The sequence below is a fragment of the Agelaius phoeniceus genome, chromosome W (assembly GCF_051311805.1).
Source record: "Agelaius phoeniceus isolate bAgePho1 chromosome W, bAgePho1.hap1, whole genome shotgun sequence".
In the NCBI taxonomy this organism is placed as follows: domain Eukaryota; kingdom Metazoa; phylum Chordata; class Aves; order Passeriformes; family Icteridae; genus Agelaius; species Agelaius phoeniceus.
The window spans coordinates 22,325,982-22,345,887 of NC_135301.1; the positions used below are offsets into that span (position 1 = coordinate 22,325,982).

A 19,906-nucleotide genomic window follows, 5' to 3' on the forward strand; every position below is an offset into this window, starting at 1 on the left:
TTAATGGTGCCATTGTCCCTCTTCCTGCCAAGTTACTGCAGCAGTTTTGGATTTCCTTCCTGCATCCGTATAAACTGTTATAGCATCCAACAGGGGCTTCTGTGATCTTTTTGGGCATTGAATCCAACCCCACTGTCCTATCCAATTCAATGGTATATTGAGAATATCATCAGTGGCAATCACACTACCGGGACCCAATAGAGCCTCTTGTAATTCCATACAGTTTGTCAGGTACCAGGTCAATGTATCCTTCTTCATTGGTATCTGTATCTGATCAGGTTCCTTTCCCGTAATCTGTAACGCCCATTCACGACCCTTTTTGAGCAAGTCAGCCAAAATTTCAATTTTTTGAAGAAGTGTTTTATGCTGTTGAAGTGGAGGAGATATCCATTCCAAGGCCCATATCTCCCCCGTTTTTCTGTTTTGCTGAGCGCACCCAGTAAAAACTTAGCTCCACACCAAACTGTCAGCTGTATAGGAAGATCAAGATCGCGTCTCCGAACACTGCCTTGTGTCACACAGTCCAGTATCTGTTGCAGTGTCGCAACCTGTTCAGAGGTTACATGAACAGGCTGTGCCGGATCAGTTCCCTTTAGTAAAGGTCGCAGTTCATCTAACAGTTCATTAGGGATACCAACAATCGGGTGCAGCCATTGCAGATCACCAAGAAACTTTTGAGCATCATGCAATGTATATAATTTAATGTTTAATTGCAATTTCTGAGGGGTAACAACTTGATCAGTAAGTATCCACCCCAGATATCTCCAAGGTGCAGATAATTGAATTTTCTCAGGAGCTACAGTCAGTCCATAAAGCTTCAAGGCATCATATATTGCTTGAACTTGTTGACCTGTAAAAGGTTGTGGCTGCGCAAATAAAATATCAATCATATAATGACAGATGATTGTGTCAGGCCAGGCATGCTGTAAAGTTTGTAAAGCATTGTCAACATACAGTTGACACTAGGTGGTGCTGTTGCGCACGCCCTGAGGAAGAGAAACCCATTCAAATCTTTTGTCCGGCTCTTCCCTGTTTAGAGCTGCCAGAGTAAATGCAAATCTCCGAGTGTCTCGAGGGTGTAGAGCAATAGTAAAGAAGCAGTCCTTCAGATCAATAATCAAAAGTGGCCAGTCCCTTGGCAACATAGCCGGGTTAGGTAATCCTGGTTGTAAGGCTCCCATAGGCTCCATTTGTTCGTTTACAGCCCGCAAATCATGTATCAAGCGATACTTCCCTGACTTCTTTTTGACAACAAAGATAGGGGTATTCCATGGGCTTGTTGACAACTGTAAATGTCCTTGTTTATATTGTTCACGTACCAGTATGTGAACTTGTTCCAGACTCTCCCTTTTTAATGGCCACTGCTTAACCCATACTGGAACATCCGTGGTCCAGGTTAATGGGATTGGGAAAGTCCATGCAATGGCCATTAGCCCAAAGGGTGCTCATTTGTCAGTACCACCCCTATTTGAGCCAAAATGTCCCGACCAATGAGGCACTGTACAGTAGGAGGCAAAGTTACAATTGAGAAAACACTCCACACAGTTTTGCCATCAATAGTCACAGATAGCATGGGTGATTTTTTTGCAAGTGTTAGACCTCCAACCCCAGTAAGTGGCACTGTGGTTGACTGTAATGGCCAGTTGTGGGGCCAAAAGTCCAGACTAACAATGCTGGAGTCTGCGCCAGTATCCAATAGTCCTTCCAAGGATTGCCTTTCACCCTGATAATCCAAAATTACAGTGCGCTTTGGTCGCTCATTCAGGTACATTGTTAAAAGAGTAAGTCCTCCAGTGGAACCAAATCCACGCTCTCCTCTTGACTGTGTTTGACGAGGGGGTAAAGTTTTAGCCAACTGTTCCAAAGGAATCAATTGAGCTATCCTTTGTTCTTTTTCGATTTGTATAGGTGGAAAAAGAGTATGCACCATAACACAAATTTCCCCCGTAAAATCAGCGTCTATTACTCCAGGTAAAACAAATAATCCCATCATGGTAGCTGAGGAATGACCCAAAAGTAAAGCCCCCATAGGTAATCCATCAATAATGAGTGGTCCCTTTATTCCAGTTGGAACTTTTTCTGGTTGGGTGGTCATCAGGGTTACTGTTGTTGCGGCTGCCACATCCAATCCGAGGCTCCCGGTGGTGGCTGGTTGAAGGGAAGTTGAGCTGAAGCGGTGACAGCTGCTACTTGTGTCTGAGCGCGGCGGCTGGTGGATGCGCTGGCTCTCCTGTTTCCCGGATGGCGCCTGCAGGCTCCGGTGTTGTGGGTATCCAAGCGACAATTTTGGGACCAGACGCTGACTGCTGGACAAGCCCGTCGCGTGTGCCCTATACCTCCACACCGGTAGCATTTGAATCAGCCAGCAGATGGAGCCCGTGGAGTATTTATTGCCGCTGCCTGGAGGGGTGCGAGTGCGGCTAACACCTGACTTTGTGATGTTTCTGCCTGTTTTTGTAATCCTGCTCCTAACTCCTTAATAGCATCTACTAACATTGCCTGACTTCCTAAAGGTACATTTGCCAATCTTTCTAAAGCTTCTTCTATAGACCAGTTAGCTCCCAGGGTATTTAACACATTCTTAGTAGCCTGATTACTGTTCTGGAGAGCACATTGCTTTAGCAAGGTCCCTTTCATGAACTCAGGGACTCCTGTCCGCTCAATAGCATTGGCCACCTTATCTATAAAAGCTCCAAACGACTCATCTCTACCTTGCTTTATTTCCATGAAGGAAGGAATTCCTCCCGGTTCTTTTATCCTGTCTATAGCCAACCATACCAGACGCATAGCCTCCCGACACTTATCAGGACCAATTAACGCTTGTGCCTCCGTCCGAAGAAAAGGTCCGAGACCCATTAACTCATCTAGGGTAATTCCGTGTAACGTCTCGCCTGGCTGCTGCATTACTGCCACACATTCTTGACAGAGTGATTGCCAGTGTGCGTTAAACAAAAGCTGCTGATGCTGAGTGAAGATAAGCTTCGCTATTCCTCTGCAATCAGCCGGCAGCACAACCTGAGTCCCCCAGATATAATCCAGCATTTGTTTTGTGGGCTCACCGGTTACCCCAAATTGACTAACTGTGGACCGTAATTGTGATAGCAACTTCCAATCCAAAGCAGTTATTGTTGCTTGAAACCCTCCCCCTGCCACAGGAGAATAAATCACCGGACAGGCAACATCCATAGCAGCTTTTATAGCCTCCTCATCCCCCGTATCCATGATTTCTTTTGCTACCGCTGCCCATGCCTTCCTTTGCTCCTGTGCAATGGTCCCCGCTAGGTCATTTTCTGACCCAGGGATCGGCGCATTACTAGGAGGAGGAGATGTAGGGTTTGACACAGGCGGTGCGGACGGTGCTGTTGCAGCACACGCGGGGGGGGGGGGGGGGGGGGGGGGGGGCTGCTGCCTGAAGCAGGAGCCGATGTTGGCGGGGAGCTGCTGCTTAAAGCAGAAGCCGATGCTGGTGGCAGATTGACTGTGGATGTAACAGGGGGTAATGGACAATTACACCAGTCCCCATAACCCTTGTTCTTTTCATGCGCCACACTAGCTTGCTGAGCAGCCTTTTCCTCTGCCTGATATTTCAACAACTCCTCATGCACAACTCGCCACAACTTTCCCAACTTTCTTGCAGTTTTATCATCATCTATGACTGCCTGCCACAACTTATCCCCAAATATACGCCACTCTGATAACTCATGCACTGTGTGAGGATTTTTAAAAAGTCCCTGTTCATACCCATAAGCTAACAACCCATGAAGCTCTTTCTGCAAATCTATACCCTGAAGCTGACGCTTTTGTAAAAAGCAAGTAAATAAATCATATGCTGCTTGCCTTTCTTTATCCACGTTAAAAATAACAGCACGCTTTTTGCAGCCCTTCAAGGTCTCGGCAGCACATATCGGCCGGGCTCTCCGATGAGTTCACCCAGGGCGCGGCACTTTCCCTTTTTCAGCGGTGCTTTCGCCGTCCTTGCTGCGGTAGGACCCGAACTCCTTACACCGATCCACCGTGGCTACCGGCAATCACGTCTTGGGTCACCATTTGTCGGGTCGGCGGAGGAAAAACAGCACTCAATATGAGTGAACAGCAAATCCTAAAGTTTATTGATCGCTCACACATATTTATATTGGTGTTAATGAAGCTTATACATATTACAAAGCTGAGCTCATTATTGGTTAAACACACATAAATCAACCACACCTACTTCTATGCTCTAATGATTATTTTGTTTCTACATTTACATTCCTGTGGCTATTCTACCAAGGCTATCTTCATTTTTCTGGCAAAAGATTCTCTCCCCCATCTTCATGTTGCAGCAAGGTCACCATGACTCTTGTCAGTGATTGGACACTGACTACTTAATCCCCAGCTTGTCTCCTTGAAACTTATCCAACGGTATCATATCAAAGTGACCTTTCTCAGCTAGCCAATTATCCACAAAGTTCTCCACACCCACCTACCCGGGAACAATAGCCTGGTGTGCAGGTCACTCACTCTCTTCGGCCCAAAAGTTCCCACCTACCCGGGAACAATAGCCTGGTGTGCGGGTCACTCACTCCTCTTTCCACTGCCTCCCCCTTCCCACCCGCCCGGGAAGTTGAGGCTGACTTTTTCTGTGACTCACTCTCACACACACAACAAAACAACAATAAGGTACCTTTTACTTTCACATCACCTATTACAAGTTTAGGTGTTACTGGCCAGTCCCGGTGCTATTGGATATCCCTCAACCCAGCTGTGCTGTCCCACCCTGAGTGTTCTTGGGCATATCCTCACTTCGACAGAATTCTGCTCAACCCTGCTCTTGGATGCTCTTGGAATATAAATCCCTCAACCCAGCAGGTTTTTAGGGGCCCCTCCTGTCCTGTTTCCTAGTGGATTGGGCTAGGAAACCTTGCTCCCTGCCTCCGAGGGGTCCAACCCCTCCCTGAGACCCAGTCCCAGTAACCCTGGGGGATTCTTTCACTCCTCTTACCACTCGCTTCCTCTCTTTACTGGCCGCTTCCCTCGCGGAAAGTCGGAAATGCAGCATGGGAGACTCCAGCACTCACTTGGCAGGTCTGGGACAACCAGCCCGCCTCTTATTCACACACATTCATCCCCCTGTACCGGCCCCCCTGAGAAATACTTACCAATCCCTTTTCCTTCCCGGGTTCTTCGTGTGCACTACTAGTCTTAGGGGGCCAATTACCGTGGTTGTAGGGAGCCTTTTTCCCTTCTCTTTGTTTCATTGCCTCCTTTTGTCCACAGATCGTAACCTGTGCCTGTCGGTCACTTCAGGGGAGACAGAGCGAGGCTGCCAAAGAGGGCAGGGCGCGCCTTCCCCACTCTGACTCTCCTAAAGCACCGGCAGCGAGGTGTTAACCATCCTCTGCTACCAAATTGTTAAAAACGCCAATCACTTGTTTTCAAAATTTTAAAAGTTTAATAGTAATAAAATGGTTATAAAAATAGTAATACAATTAGAGTAATAATTATTTGGACAAACTGAATTAGGACAATATGAGACAATAAAGACAAAGAGTTACGGACATCCGGGTACCTTTTTCTGGGCAGCACGAGCCCGAAAAAGGACCCCCGTTAACAAAGGATTAACCCTTAAAAACAATAGCTTGTTGCATATTCACACACTTCATACATGATGCATCAATTCCATTCAAATACAGGATTCTGTCTGGTCATCGTCAGCTTCTTCCTCCAAATCCTAACAGCGCCTTTGAGGCGGGAAGAAGTTTGTTTCTTCTGATAAGAGTGCCATAAATTCTTCTTCTCTGAAAGATTTAAGTGTCCTGTGGCTGCTATCTTGCTGCGAGTCCTTTCTTTTTAAAAAAAGTATCCTACATAGCATCGTTACTATTTTAACAATTTTTATGACCTAAAACTATATTTAACACAGTACTTAAGAGAATTAATACAGCATTACTTTCTAACACAACACATATAATATTCATTTTAATATTTGCGAAAAGCCAATCATAAAATACATGCATTTTTCACACATACCTTTAAGACAGTTTTCTGGTGCTGAAATCTAGGCTCTCATGGTCTCCTAGGTGATTCCAGTCCACAAAAACAGGGCTTGAAACCTCGCAGCACTTTCCTCTGTCTGCCGAGGGGATTTTTCGCCGCAGTTTTCCACTGCCCGTAGTAGATTCACCGCAATTCCGCTGTCTACCAGTGAAGTCCTGGTTTTACACCGTGCCGGCTCTGACACCGTATTGTGTTCCGTTTCCAACACCGATGTCCAGCTCTACGCCGTATTGTATTCCAGCTCCAACGCTGCTGTTCAGCTCTGATGCTGTAATAATCCTGGTGTAATATATGGTAGACATAATTCATGCTATATAGATAGATATATGTGTGTATAAAATATTGTGAAGGTCCAAAGTTATGCCTTTGACCACTCTGGCTGGGAGCAGAATTCTATTCTCATTGTAATCAGTTCCCGGACAGCGTTAAGATAATATCAGGTCTGTTACTGTATGAATAGGACAGTCCCAGACCATCATAAATGATTTCCCCTGGCATCTGCACCTGGGAGATAGCATCTAGACCTTCCTGGACCATGATTAATGGAATGTCTCAAGAAACTCACAAGACCTGCACCTGGGCATGATTACATCTGCGGTACTCAGGAACTGGGATCACTCTACTACATGTGAATACAGCTTCTGCCTGAATACTCAGACATTTGTCTGAGTCTCCGGATTTGTCTTTGTCTGTTCCTGCACATGTATGGATCCCGCTCTACATGTGAAGAGACACAAAGAAACATGTGGTCATCTCTGCCTCAGGCAGAATAAACTGTATATAAGCTAGCCGCTGGAAGCACTCAGGGTGAACTCCTGGGGAAATGCTGTCACTTTGTCAGTGGACCCTAGTTCACCCAGCGCCTGCACCCGGGGCTGACGCTGTCTTGGCTGTGGGGGTTCTTTTTCGAAATTCTATTTTTTGTTATCGATCCAATAAATCTTTGTTAAATTTTTCATAAATTTGGCTACCGATTTGACCATTTATAACACCGGCTTTACATCATACCGGCTCTTACACCGTCTGTCTCCTTTGCTCTGTGCACAAAATATGGCTAAGTCCTAATCACTTCGTGGGTCACCATGTGTGAGTGTCACGTGGGGGGGAGAGTGGGCAGGAGACAAAGACCACTCATCCCTATATTCATGTGGCAACAAAGAGTTTTTAGTTCCCATGCCCTTCCTTATATAGGGCATTTGAAAAACCCAGTCTGGATACTTTCATTGGCTAAAACTCTACGCCCCTTCAGGTTCTGGCCAGTGAGATGCCTGCAGCCTTGGGAGAGGTGTGATTGGGCGAGGCCCCTGTCAGTCACAGTAACACCCTGGGGCTCAGTATTGGGGTCAGTCCTGTTTAATGTCTTCATCAACAACCTGGACAAGTGGATTGAGTGCATCCTCAGCAACTTCACAGATGACATCAAGTTCAGTGGTAGTGTTGATCTTAATGGTTGGGAAGGGTCTGCAGAGGGATCTGGACCGGCTGGATCAATGGGATGAGGCCAATTGTATGAGGTTCAGCAAGGTGAAGTGCTGAGTCCTGTACTTGGGTCACAACAACCCTCTGCAGCCCTAGAGGCTTGGAGCAGAGTTACTGGAAAGCTGCCTTGTAGAAAAGGACCTGGGGGTGCTGGTCGACAGCAGCTGAACATGAGCCAGCGTGTGCCCAGGTGGCCAAGAAGGCCAATGACATCCCCTCTTGTATCAGAAACAGCATGGCCAGCAGGTCTAGGGAAGTGAAAAATTAAAAATCTTAAATTTGACAAAAAATATAAATGTTTTCAACAGTAAATCTGTACTGTTTTCAGAGCTTGAACAGAATTTCAGTTATCATATTAACTGAACTCAGTTAATCGGCAACAGGTATTTGCGTAGGCCTTTGAATTTTTAACTGATAAATCAATCCCAATTGCTTTTAAAGATTATCAGATACTTCTGTCTTATATTGGGGTCCATTTTAGGAAAAGAGAAGAAAACTGATGATTTGTTGATCATTCATTCATGACCTTCATTTGATTCAACCAGGGAATATGTGTGGTGTTTCTATTCAAACTAATTCAAACTAATGTCAAAGGTACAGTTCTGTAACTTTAACCATATCTAACCTGGAACACATATGAACTCCAAATCTTTAAGTCTACCTTTATTAAAATGTTTAAATCTCTTGGTTTAGAGATTTCAAACACAAGGTATGTAGGGCTTATTTATTTGACTCATACTATTAATCATTGCTATGAATCATTTGAACTGTAGTTCTAGAGTGTAATTATATTGTAGTTATGGTTAAAGCATCATTAATTTGTAGTAGTACACTACACAGAACAAGAAATTTTCTCTGCTTCTTTTTTAGGTGCTGTATGTCCATCTGTAGGAAAGATTGTTGAAAAAAAAGCTTCCAACACAAGTGATTTGCATGATTGAAAGGGGTTATCACTTACTTGTAGTGCATTCAAAATGTCAAGTTCAAATCTGGGAGATGAGTGCTAAAGCAGATGAGCAGATGACTATTTCTGAACTTAACCACTTTATCTAGATCATATAAAAACTAAGAAAGAAAAAAGTATCTTTGTAGTTTGTCTTTGATGAAAAGGTAGCTGCATTGTTACTTCTCAGTCTTACAGTGTCTGTTTTGTATCCAAGTTCCTTTGCAAAAACAATAAATGTTTCACCTGGGACCTCATATGATGACAGCGAATGAATGAAATAATTTTCACTTTTACAGATGTCTCAAGAAAAACAACAAAATTCACTCCCCCCCTTCATGTCAATGTCTAGTCTGGGTTTCTTTGGAGTGGGTGGTTTTTATTGGGGGATGTGGATTGGTGAGGTGTTTTTCTATTTGTGTTTTTTTTGTTTTGGTTTGTTTTTGTGTTTGAACTGACAGTGAATTCCTTCAGGGCAAACTTACAATATTCAGTGTTTTAAATTTCTATAGTATATTATTAGCTTGTACTAAACTTATTTTCTGTTGAAAAAATTCCAGCATAAGTCAAATATTTAGCACAATAACACCTACATACACCCATGTAGAAACCCCTATTGAACACATTGTGTTCTTTATACCATTGCTAGTTTGAACTCATACTAATTCTTAAATTATTTTAAGATGTTGTCAGTGAGCTCTGTGCAAGTTCCTGTTAAACACTTAATTATACCAGCAATCAAACTTCCCAGATTGGGAGTTTCTCCTAAAGCATTAGTTGCATGTTTGTCCCACCATTGTTCTTCCTTTCAACCTTCTCATCCTCCACTAAAGTTCAATTTAATGTCAAACACTCCAACCTGTGTGGTGCAGTTGATCCACTTGAGAGAAGGGATGCCAGCCAGAGGAGCCTTGTCAGGCTTGAGAAGTAGGCTCATGAGAACCTCATGAAGTTCAACAAGGCCAAGTGCAAGGTGCTGCACATGGGTCGGGTCAATTCCTAATATCAGTACAGACTAGGAGATTAATGGATTGAGAGCAGCCCTGAAGAGAAGGACTTGGGGGCACTGGTGAATGAAAAATTGGACATGAGCCGGCAGTGTTTGCTTGCAGCTCAGAAAGCCAATTCTGTCCTGGGCTGTATCAAAAGCAGTATGGCCAGCAGGGCAGTGGAGGGGATTCTGCCCTTCTATTCTGCCTTCTTATGACCCCACCTGGAGTACTGTGTGCAGCTCTGGGGTCCTCAGCACAAGAAAGACACGGGCCTGTTGTAGCAGGTACAGAGGAGGTCACAAAGATGATCAGACATCTGGAGCACCTCTACTAGGAAGACAAGCTTGTTCATACTGGATAAGGTTCTGGGGAGGCCTTATTGCAGCCTTTCAGTGCATAAAAGGAGCTTATAAGAAAGATGAAAGGAGACTTTTTACATGGGCAGATAGTGAGAGGACAGGGGGCAAGAGTTTTAAACTGAGAGTAGATTTAGATTGGATGTAAGGAAGACTTTTTTTTGTTTTTTAAATACAATGAGGGTGGTGAGACACTAGAAGAGGTTTCCCAGAGAGGTTGTAGATGCCCCACCCTTGGAAGTATTCAAGGTCAGGTTGGATGGGGCTTTGAGCAACTTGATCTAGTGGACCATGTTCCTACAAGGTGGTTGGACTAGATGATCTTTAAAGGTCCCTTCCAACACAAGACTATGAGTCTTTTACATCCTTCAGTCACCCTGCGCAGTGCAGGGGAATAGGGGTTTGTCTCTGCCACTCCTTATTCCTCATACTTTTTCCCTTCTGCGGTGTGGGGTCCCTCCCATGGGCTACAGACCTTCAGAAAAATCTTCTTTAACATAGGCTCTCCTCTGGCTGCAGCTTCCTTCAGTACATATCCACCTGCTGCATTTAGGGGTTCTCCATGGCTGCAATGTGAATACGTGCTATGGTGTGAACCTCCATAGGCTGCAGGGCAACAACCTGCTTCACCATGGTCTTCACCCCTGGGTAAAGCAGTATCTGCTATGGTGCCTGAAGCATCTCTTCCCCCTCCTCCTTCACTGACCTTGGTGTCTGCAGGATTGTTTCTCTCATTTCTATTTTTTCCTCACTTCTCTCTCACAGTTGCTTCACAGTTTTTTACCATTTCTTAAATATGCTATCACAGAGACGCTACTAACATCAGTGCTTGGCTTGGCCTTGGGCACCGGTGGGTCCATTTTGGAGTCGGTTGGAACTGGCTCTGGCTGATGTAGGGGCAGTTTCCAGTGTCTTCTCACAGAGGCCACCCCTGCAGACACCCCCCCCCCCCCCCCCCCACACACACACCCCTACTGTCAAAACATCCCCATATAAACCCAGTGTACCAATTTTTTTCTATGCTACATTTCAATACCTTTAATTTGTAAATATCTATGAATTTGTAATTTGTGCTGTTAATTTCTTCTTTCTAGTAAGAGTTGAAGATATCACTGTTGTGTCTTTTAGGACAGGAATGTAGATGTTAAGATCTGGTTCTTGTAAGAAAAAAGACTGGTTATGGTTATTCCATAACAGCTGTTACATATTTTTTTAAGTTACTTTTCTTTTTAGAAGAGTAGTTATCCTTAGTAAAATCATTTAGAACATGATTCTCATAAGTAATTGTAATTACAGTGACCTTTCTCCAAAATAGGTACAGTCTTTGATGTGGTAGATGCCAACTTTAAAAATGGGTGTTTTAAGAAGCACAATTGCTTTCACTTGAATGGCGTGTTGATAGTTGCAAACCTTTCTAATTATGAGCATGTGCCTTTTATACTGGAGACAGTTGAAGTTTAGCTGTAATTGATCAGCTGAGACAGTGTTGGTACTTCTAACACAAAGTTATTTTGGGTAGGTGCTGCAAAATACATAGCCTAATGTGTGTAAGTATGTGTTTTTATATATAGTTTTACAAGAAAAAGCACTCTGAATTGATCATACTGACATTGTTTTACTTGAGGTGTTTTTTCTCAGTTTACAATGGTATCGGCATCCTACTGAAGAAGATCTAAGACTTTTTGCAGGGAAACAAAGAAGCAGGAGCAAAAAAGATAGGTAAAAACTTATTTTAAGTGTTTTGGTTTGGTTTTTTAATTCATATAAGTACTTTACTGGCAAACCTCTGACTTTGAATATAAAACTTCTTGCATATAATTGTCCTGTTTACTTTGACTACCACAGCTCTGTACTGAACTGTGTTCTTTTGGCCTAACAGAGTGCTTAACATGCCCAAATTGTAGAGAACTGGGTAATTCCCAGTCTTCAAAAGTTATCTGTGACACTGCTAGTTTGATGGCAAAAAAATTATTGATGGATCTATTCAAAGACTGAGAATAGGAATTCTTATATACAACTAAAGCTCTTCAGCTTGAAGTAGGATAAAAAAGATTTGAGTATATTAGCTGAATGCAGGATTACTTTGAGCAGCTGAGAAAAGGGTAAATGTGCTCCTAGGATATATTGGGTGAGGTATTTTGTCATGGGCAAAAGGGAAGCTTCAGACAAAGCTTACTAGAGAAGCCTTCCTTTTGAGTCATGAGGTTCAAAAAGGACCCCCTCACTTCCTAAACTACTCCTCAGAGAGCAGCCTGCATGAAGCTGGATCCAATCCTAGACTGCAGACTTAGTCAATAGTTTATATCTAAAAGATTGTATAGGTGTAATTGAGCCTTTACACAATTTTGTCCCACAGGATTAAGGATGATAAACCAAATATATTTATATAAGTATGTGTATTGGGTTGAGCACTGGCCAAATGCCAGTGCACTCACTAAAATTATTTACTCATTTTCTGCTGTGAGATAAGGATTAGGAGAAAAGCAAAGCAGGTTCAAAACAAAAGAGTATAAAGAAAGCCTTATTAACAAAACTAAAATGAGAATAATAAAAATCAGAATAAGTCTTCAGAATACTTTTCCTCCCCCAACTACTCTTTCCTTTCCTACTGACAACATAAAGAGACAAAACCTAGTATTTTCAGTCAGTTTACTACCTCTAAAATAATCTTTCTTCAGTTCAGTTAGGGAGAGAAGTTTCTCCTGCCATGACATGGAGACTTTTCCACAAGAAACAGTTCTCTTGTGGCTTTAATGTCACAGTGAACCAGCTGCCTGGGAGAAGGAAATCTGATTGCTATGTGAAAGTCCCACCCCTCCTCCCCTTGACTTACAGCTTTCCCCACAACTGTTTTCGAGGGCTTAATCTTTGGCTAATAGGGTACACTTTTAAGGATGAGCTGTTCAGAAGCAAAGGTTCTCTTAATCTATCTCTGAGATCATCTCTGGGAACAGAGGTCTTCTTCTTCCGTGGGGGCAAAGATTTTTAACCACTCTTATCTCTCTATATTCAAGCTTGTAATTGGATCACAGTTGCTTCAACATCTACTTGCCTCAGCACAAGTGTCTTGCTCATGTCTACAGTTTGAACGCTCCATCCCTCCATGCTTTTCATGAATTATAGGGATATTCTAGTGTATCATAGTCCATCACTATGGCCTTACAAAAGAATTTCAGCTCAAGACTAAGGCATCTCCTCATTCCCCTCCCATCTGGGATTTGACTGTTTCTTCACAGACCTCGGTGTCTCTATGCTGTTTTCTTTACATATCTTCACCCTTTCTTTTTCTCTGACTTGAGAGAGGATTGATGTCTGTAAGTTTCATCTGTGCACTGAAAGAGTTAATATCTTACCCAGGCCTGTGGATTGTCTTGTAATCTCTTACCAGCAGTGGCCGGAGTAGTTGTGGTATAGGATTTCAGGCTGCACTGGGGGGTGCTGTGCCAAGATCTCAGGGGCTGGGCCACAATGGCAGTGGCTGCTTGGGCTGCATGGCTGTTTTCTGGCTCCTGCTGTGTTCAATTCCAGCCGTGGGGTCTGCAGAGCCACCTCTGTTTCTAGCCCCATGATCTCCCACGGCACCAGCAGGATGGCTCGGCAGCATAGGTAGCTATAACTAGTAGTATAATGCACTATTTACTGAAGCAACATTGAAACAGTGATATTAAAGCTAGCAAAGTAATTATGAAGTAGAGATTGCTGTTACTTACCCGTACCAATGACCATGGGCAAATCTCTTTTGCTCAGCCTTAAGGAGTAACTTTGAGGGGTGTCTGTTGCAGCATATGCCACAGCATACATCACAGTTGAGATGGCCGTGATACACAGAGTATCATCATACAACTTCAGAAAGCTTCAACTCATACAGAGTAACACCATACCACATCAGAAGGCTTCAGGTGTCTGCCCATACAGAGTAACATCACACCACTTCAGAAGGCTATAAGCATCTACTCTTCCTGCTATTTAGCCCAACCTTTTATACCCCTCATTGTTCATGCATTGCACCTGTGTGCCTTCTATTCCCTTTCATGATTGGTCAGTACACTTTGGCACTCCATTGATATAGGGATCTCCTTGAGCCAGGTCTTATGAGCTCTTGGAGATCTATATCACACCTGAGATAGCTCAGCTACCTCAGATGGAATAAAATCAGCAGGATGGCTTCTGTGGTAGTGTTGGAAACAGAAAAATTTTAATAAAAGGCAAAAATAACAAAGCTCTTTACAGAGAAAACCCGAGCCAGGTGCAAGAGGCTCTTGCTCCTGATAAAACACCTCACAAAAGCAATTAGTTCCTTTGTTCTCTTCTTTTTCTAGTCAATTGCTTAGGCAGGACTTTTTGGCTTCTGTCCAATTGACTATCCTTAAGTTTGAGGTGAAGTCCCCAAGGTCCTATGACGTGTCTTTTTACCTAATTGAGGAGAGAAACTTCTGGGCTTTTTTTCCTTTTTAAGGAGACAAATGATAATTTGGTCACTCTGTCAACAGGGGGCACATTCCTACACTCCGTGTCTCATTGCTTTCAATACTGTTCACCTGCTTTTCACAGTTGTAGCCCATTAGGGATGAGGCTCGGGCACAGGCCCATTCCCAATTACCACACACTGTGTGCCTACAGGTGTCCCCACTCAAGGGGAGAATCTCCACACATACTCCAAGAAGGGATATGTTAGAAGACCCTACTGTTAAAAAGTGGCACTGGGCTTTTATAGTCCAGGAAACATTGTTCTTCCTCAGAATATTTAACTTTGGGTTTGATGAGTCAGGCTGGTCTCAGCATTCTTTGACACTGAAAGCAGCATGACCTCCCCCTTCTCCATCCAGCACTTTTGCAAATAGGGTATTGTTTGAGCTGTTTTACCCCCATATAGGCAGAGCATCCTGCTACATATTTCCAGTAAAGAGAGAGGGAAATGTTAATCCTGTTGCACAAGGCCACCGATGTAGAACTTCATCTTGATTACTGTGTACAGTTCTGTGTTCAAGAAAAATGAGTTGACTCAAACAGGTGAAGAGAAGGACTGCTAGGATGATCCAGGAAGCAGAAAGCCTGTTTTACAAGAGGAGGCTAAAAGAGCTTGCCTTGTTTAACCTAGCAAAAAGAGTCCAAGGACAGGATAGCTGTCTATCAACTTAAGCTGGAAACAGATTTCTTATCTTCAGTCATGAAGCTCTAGAACAGCCTCATGAGAAATGTAATTGGGGCAAGAACCAAGACTGATCTTGAGGTAATAGAGCTGGCTATGTTTATGCAAGATTTCTGAACTGAAAACGTTTAAAATGAATACACAGTGACTTGCTTTTTGGTGAAATAGGTGATTTCCTTTGGTCTTTTTTTTTTTTTTAATAATTATTCCAATGTAAGCTGTTCTCTTAAAATTGTAACTTTTGTGTTAATTCATAAACTGCGCATATAACCTGTTCATCATAAAATCAACGGGTTTTTTTTTTCAGTTTCTTAAGCTACATGGGTAGCAACCCTATTTGCCAAATGTTGGGCTAAAAATTAAGCCTTTTCTTTAATATATAATTCTTCAATATTACATGATTGTCACAATATTCTTAATATTCAGAAAATAATTTTATCCAAGTTTTCTGTAACAAATTGAAGCAAAATTGTTAATACTATTGCAATTTACAACTGTGCGTTTAACCAGTGATAATTATTAATATTTAAAATAACTTCAGTTACATACCTATAAGTTACATTTTTCACCAATATGAGCCTTAAACAGGAAAACACAATTGCATTAACATTTGCAGTTTACACTGAATGTCTTTCCTCAACCTTGGCAATCTTCTGCCATCTAAAGCATGCATATTCTCACTTTCACTAGAACAATCATATGCTCTCTGCTGTGTGAAAGTATGGCATAATAATGTGTACTTACATATGAGCCTAAATTTTGTCATCTTGGAAAAATTTACTGTGAAGCTTGGTAGAAAACAGTATCACAGATCACCTATTTCCATTGTCTTTTTTCACTTGTTAAACTTTTTCATGTAATGTTTCAAATGTGCTGCATTTTTATGTCTATACAGTCAAATTCTGTTAGTGTCATTTCATTATTATGATTGGGATATTTGTCATAGTCCATAAATATCTAACCAAGAAAGTACAGTTTTAATATATATGTAGTTGTTTGTAATAAGGTAAATTTTATTGACAGATGGATATGAAGCTTCAAAGTGAATCAGGATGGTAATGTGGAGACTTAAATGCTGCTTTCTTTACTTTGCTAATATAACAACAACATGTATAATAACCTTAAGTTCCACTCGGTGGATATACCTCTGTTCTCTGAAGGAGCTGCTTGTCAGGGCAGGCCCAATAGAAGACACAGAGACATAAGATTCAAAGGGTCTTGCAGGCAGTTGAAGTGGTGTGCTTCAACAAGTCCCAGAGAGTGATCTGTGCTTTCAGAGCCCAGAGCACACTTGCAAAAGAGCTAACAAAGAAAGGCGAAAGACAGGTCTTTGGAGAGCCAAAGGCTGTTTATTGCTTTGAAGAGGGTCCAGGAACAGAGACCCAGCAGGGTGGAGGGCACGGGGTTAAATATGGGAAAAAAGGGGTGGATCTGAGGGTCAAGGACCAATGGGAACAGGGAAAAGTGGTGCAGGGGAGGGACAGCAAACTAGGGGAACCAATGGGATAACAGGGGCAGAACACTGCAGCAAACTGGGGCCAATAGGGATTGAGAAAGGGGAGAACATTCTAGGGGATATACATATATGGTGAATGAGGGCTGAACTGGGGTGGAACAACTGGGAGAACCAATGAAAATTGAAACATTAACATGTGCCTGCAGAGGCCCATGGGAGGGAGGCTTTTCTCACCCTAACCTTAGAGGGGTGTTTCTCCTAGCTTGTTTCTGCCCCTCCAGGATTGAAGTGCTATAGCCTTAGTGGTAGGCCTTCAAGCCTCCACAGGAAGTAGCTTGGAGAAGCTGAGCTCTGCCTGCTAATCAGTTTTATTAACTCTCCTGATACCACAACAGTGGCATTTGAAGACTTAATATTTACAGAAGACCATCTCATTTGAACGGACATCTTTGTAACCCTATCTCCTGCCTTCACCCAGGGTGTTCCCCCACATCCTCCAGTGTACCAAACTTAGCAGGATAATGGGTGCCCAGAAACCTCTGGTCCATGACCCACACAATCAGTCAAATACTGCAGGGTTCCCCAGAGTATCCTGGAATCCAAAATAGCCCAGACACAATATTCTCTCTGGCCCTGGACCATAACTGGAGATGGAGGTAGAGGTTGATGAGGTAGGATGACCACCCTGCCCTGCTGTCAGTGTGTCATGACAGTGCTGAAGGACCTTACATGCACAGTTGGTCAGCAGGGATATGCAGTCCCTCATCACAATACAGACAACCATCCTTCTCCTGCAAATTCTGTGAAGTATCCCCTGCTCAAAACTAATGGCCAACGGATCACCAGCCATCACCTGATGCACAGAATTAAGGTACTGGCTGGCATAGCCGCAAGAAAAATTTGCAGAGAAAAGTGACAGGGTAGCAGATCTGCCGCAGCATCTCCTGCTGAGGCTTCCTGACATGACAGGGCATCTGCCCTGTCATTCTGTTTACCCAGCCTGTAGGTGACAATAAATGGAAACTGAGAGCGAAAAGTTGCCCAACAATTCAGCTGGGAGAGAAGCACTTCAGATTCCTAAAATATTCCAAATTTCAATGGTAAGTCAGAACCAAATGGGGTTCAACAGGTCCCACAAGAAGGTGCCTCCACTCAGCACCTGCCTCCATGAGGGCCAACAGCTCTCCATCCCAGGCATTGTAATTCCTCTCTGCGGCAGTCGACTGGCAGGAGAAATAGGCATAAAGATGAAGCTGTCCATTCAGTGAATGCCACTGAGAAAGTACTGCCCTGACAGCATGGACAGAAGCATCTGCCTCCATCACAAAGGGATGACTGGTATCCAGGTGGGACAAAACTGGGACCATCGTAAATGCCTGCTTCAAGTCATCAAAGGCCCCCCGAACCTTGTGTTTCCACTTAAAAGAGACACCCTTATGAGTCAATGCTCTGAGCAGAGCAACCTTTTGAGCAAAATTCCAAGTAAAATACCGATTAAAAATTAGCAAAGCCTAAAAAGCATTGCATACCACACACCACCATGGGACACTGCCAAAAAAGATGGGTATCAGTCTTTTTCGTGACCATGTTCATGCCATTGGGGGCAGATGACTGCCCCAGGAAGTCTGTATGCTGTTGCAGGAAGGCATACTTCAGCTTTGCATAAAGGCAGTGAAGCCAAAGCTGGGAGAGATCCTCTTGAATGTGAACATGTTCCTCCCACATCCTCGAGTAAACTAAAATGCCCTAATTGTCCAACAAGTCACAGAAAACATTGGTGACAAAGCCCTGAAAGGTATCAGGAGCATTAGAGAGGCCAAAAGGTATCACACAATACTCAGAATGGCCATATGTGCAAACAAAGGCCCTTTTCCACTCGTTACCTTGATGAACACAAAAAAGATTATAAGCAACTTTAGTAAACCAGCATGCCCCCTGTAAATGCTCCAACTACTCGGGAATGAGGGACAGGAGGGATTGGGTTCTTGATGGCAATATCACTTGATCCCTGATGTGCCACACCTGGCCTCAAGCTGCTTCTTTACAAAATTTATAGTGTCACCAAGGGAGGGAAGTGGAGTATTGAATAAAACTTCAGGCTAAACTGTCCTCAGTATGTCTTCAAGGTGTCAGGAAAGTTAATCCACGATGTCAGAGGTTTATGTCCAAAAAGAGGACAGGAGTCCTGTAACTTTATTCGTATAAAGGGAGAGGCCATGAGGCATTTCCCCTGGGGTCTCTCAAGTTGTTGGAGGATGCAACCTCCTTTTTATCCTAATTTCCCGGCCACATTTCCCTCTCTCTTTCCCCATTGGCTGAGGTACTTGAGAAGTACAGACTTCCCAAATCTCCTCATACAGACCTTCTTCCAATGTGCATCCCCCCTCCTTCCCCCTTCATTTTTTTTTTTTTTGTGTCTCTGTTCTTTTTCTCTAAGTCCAGGAATTTAGCACGGCCTTGGTAAGCAACAGTCTGTGTCAATTAGTGGAATTCCTATGGAATTTATGGTTCCTCCCATTGCTTCTTTCACCTAACAGTATCTGGCCTTATCTACCATCAGGCCCACAGTTTGTAAAGACACCTTCTTCTCATTCCTTTCAGTTGCTCCTCTTCTTAGTTTCACAATAATTGTCTTTACAAACTTTAGTTACCATTGACCTAATTTTCTTTTCCTGGGTCTTTTTTGGTTTTGGGATTATTTGCAGTGGCATTTTTTGTCCCTTTGTAGCCATTTCTAGATCAGTAGGCATGGCTACTACTTGTATCCCCTTGGTCACATACTGAATGAGTTGCACCAAACAAGGTATCATTCATGGTAAAAAGATTAGAATTGCTATAGCATATAAGATGAGAAAAAGTATTAGTTTAACCCACGGTCTACCAAGTAACCTCAAAAACATGTCCCATTCCCATCCTTTCCATGTTTGGACTGGTACATGAATTAACTTTTTTATTCCATTTGTTATTTGTTTCACCACTTTTCCATTGTCATCTATTTGCAAACAGCAGTTAGTCTCATTTAGTTTTCCACACACTCCCCCTTCTTCTGCTAATAGATAATCTAATACCATCCAATGCTGAAATACCACATTTTTCATCTGAGTGGATTGGTCAGCAAGAAGGTCAAGAGCTGTAGCTGTCTGGTTGGTTATTATTTCAAAGACAGCTTGTAACCTAATTATCCAATTAAAATTATAAATAGGTTCTCTGGCACCTCTTTCATAGATCACCTTACTCAAACATAAAAAAAACAGTAGAGCAATAAAGTAACACATCCTCATCTACTTCAAAACTTGACTTTCATTAACACCAATAAAAAATACAAATGCATAATTAGTACCTTACCTAATCCACAACCAACCTTACCTCAAATAATCAAAACCTACCACAAAGTAAACACTCTTTACATGTAACAACAATCCAAAAAAAATCTTAAAAGAACAATTCAAAACATTTCTATAAACAACAAGTCAAAGTTTAAAAAAACCCTCACAA

At 42.9% G+C, this 19,906-nt stretch overlaps 1 pseudogene; it reads left to right on the plus strand.

Annotated features, from left to right (window-relative positions):
* Positions 1-19,906, plus strand: part of LOC129133616 (transmembrane protein 161B-like) — a 172,349-nt pseudogene that overhangs the window by 33,235 nt on the left and 119,208 nt on the right.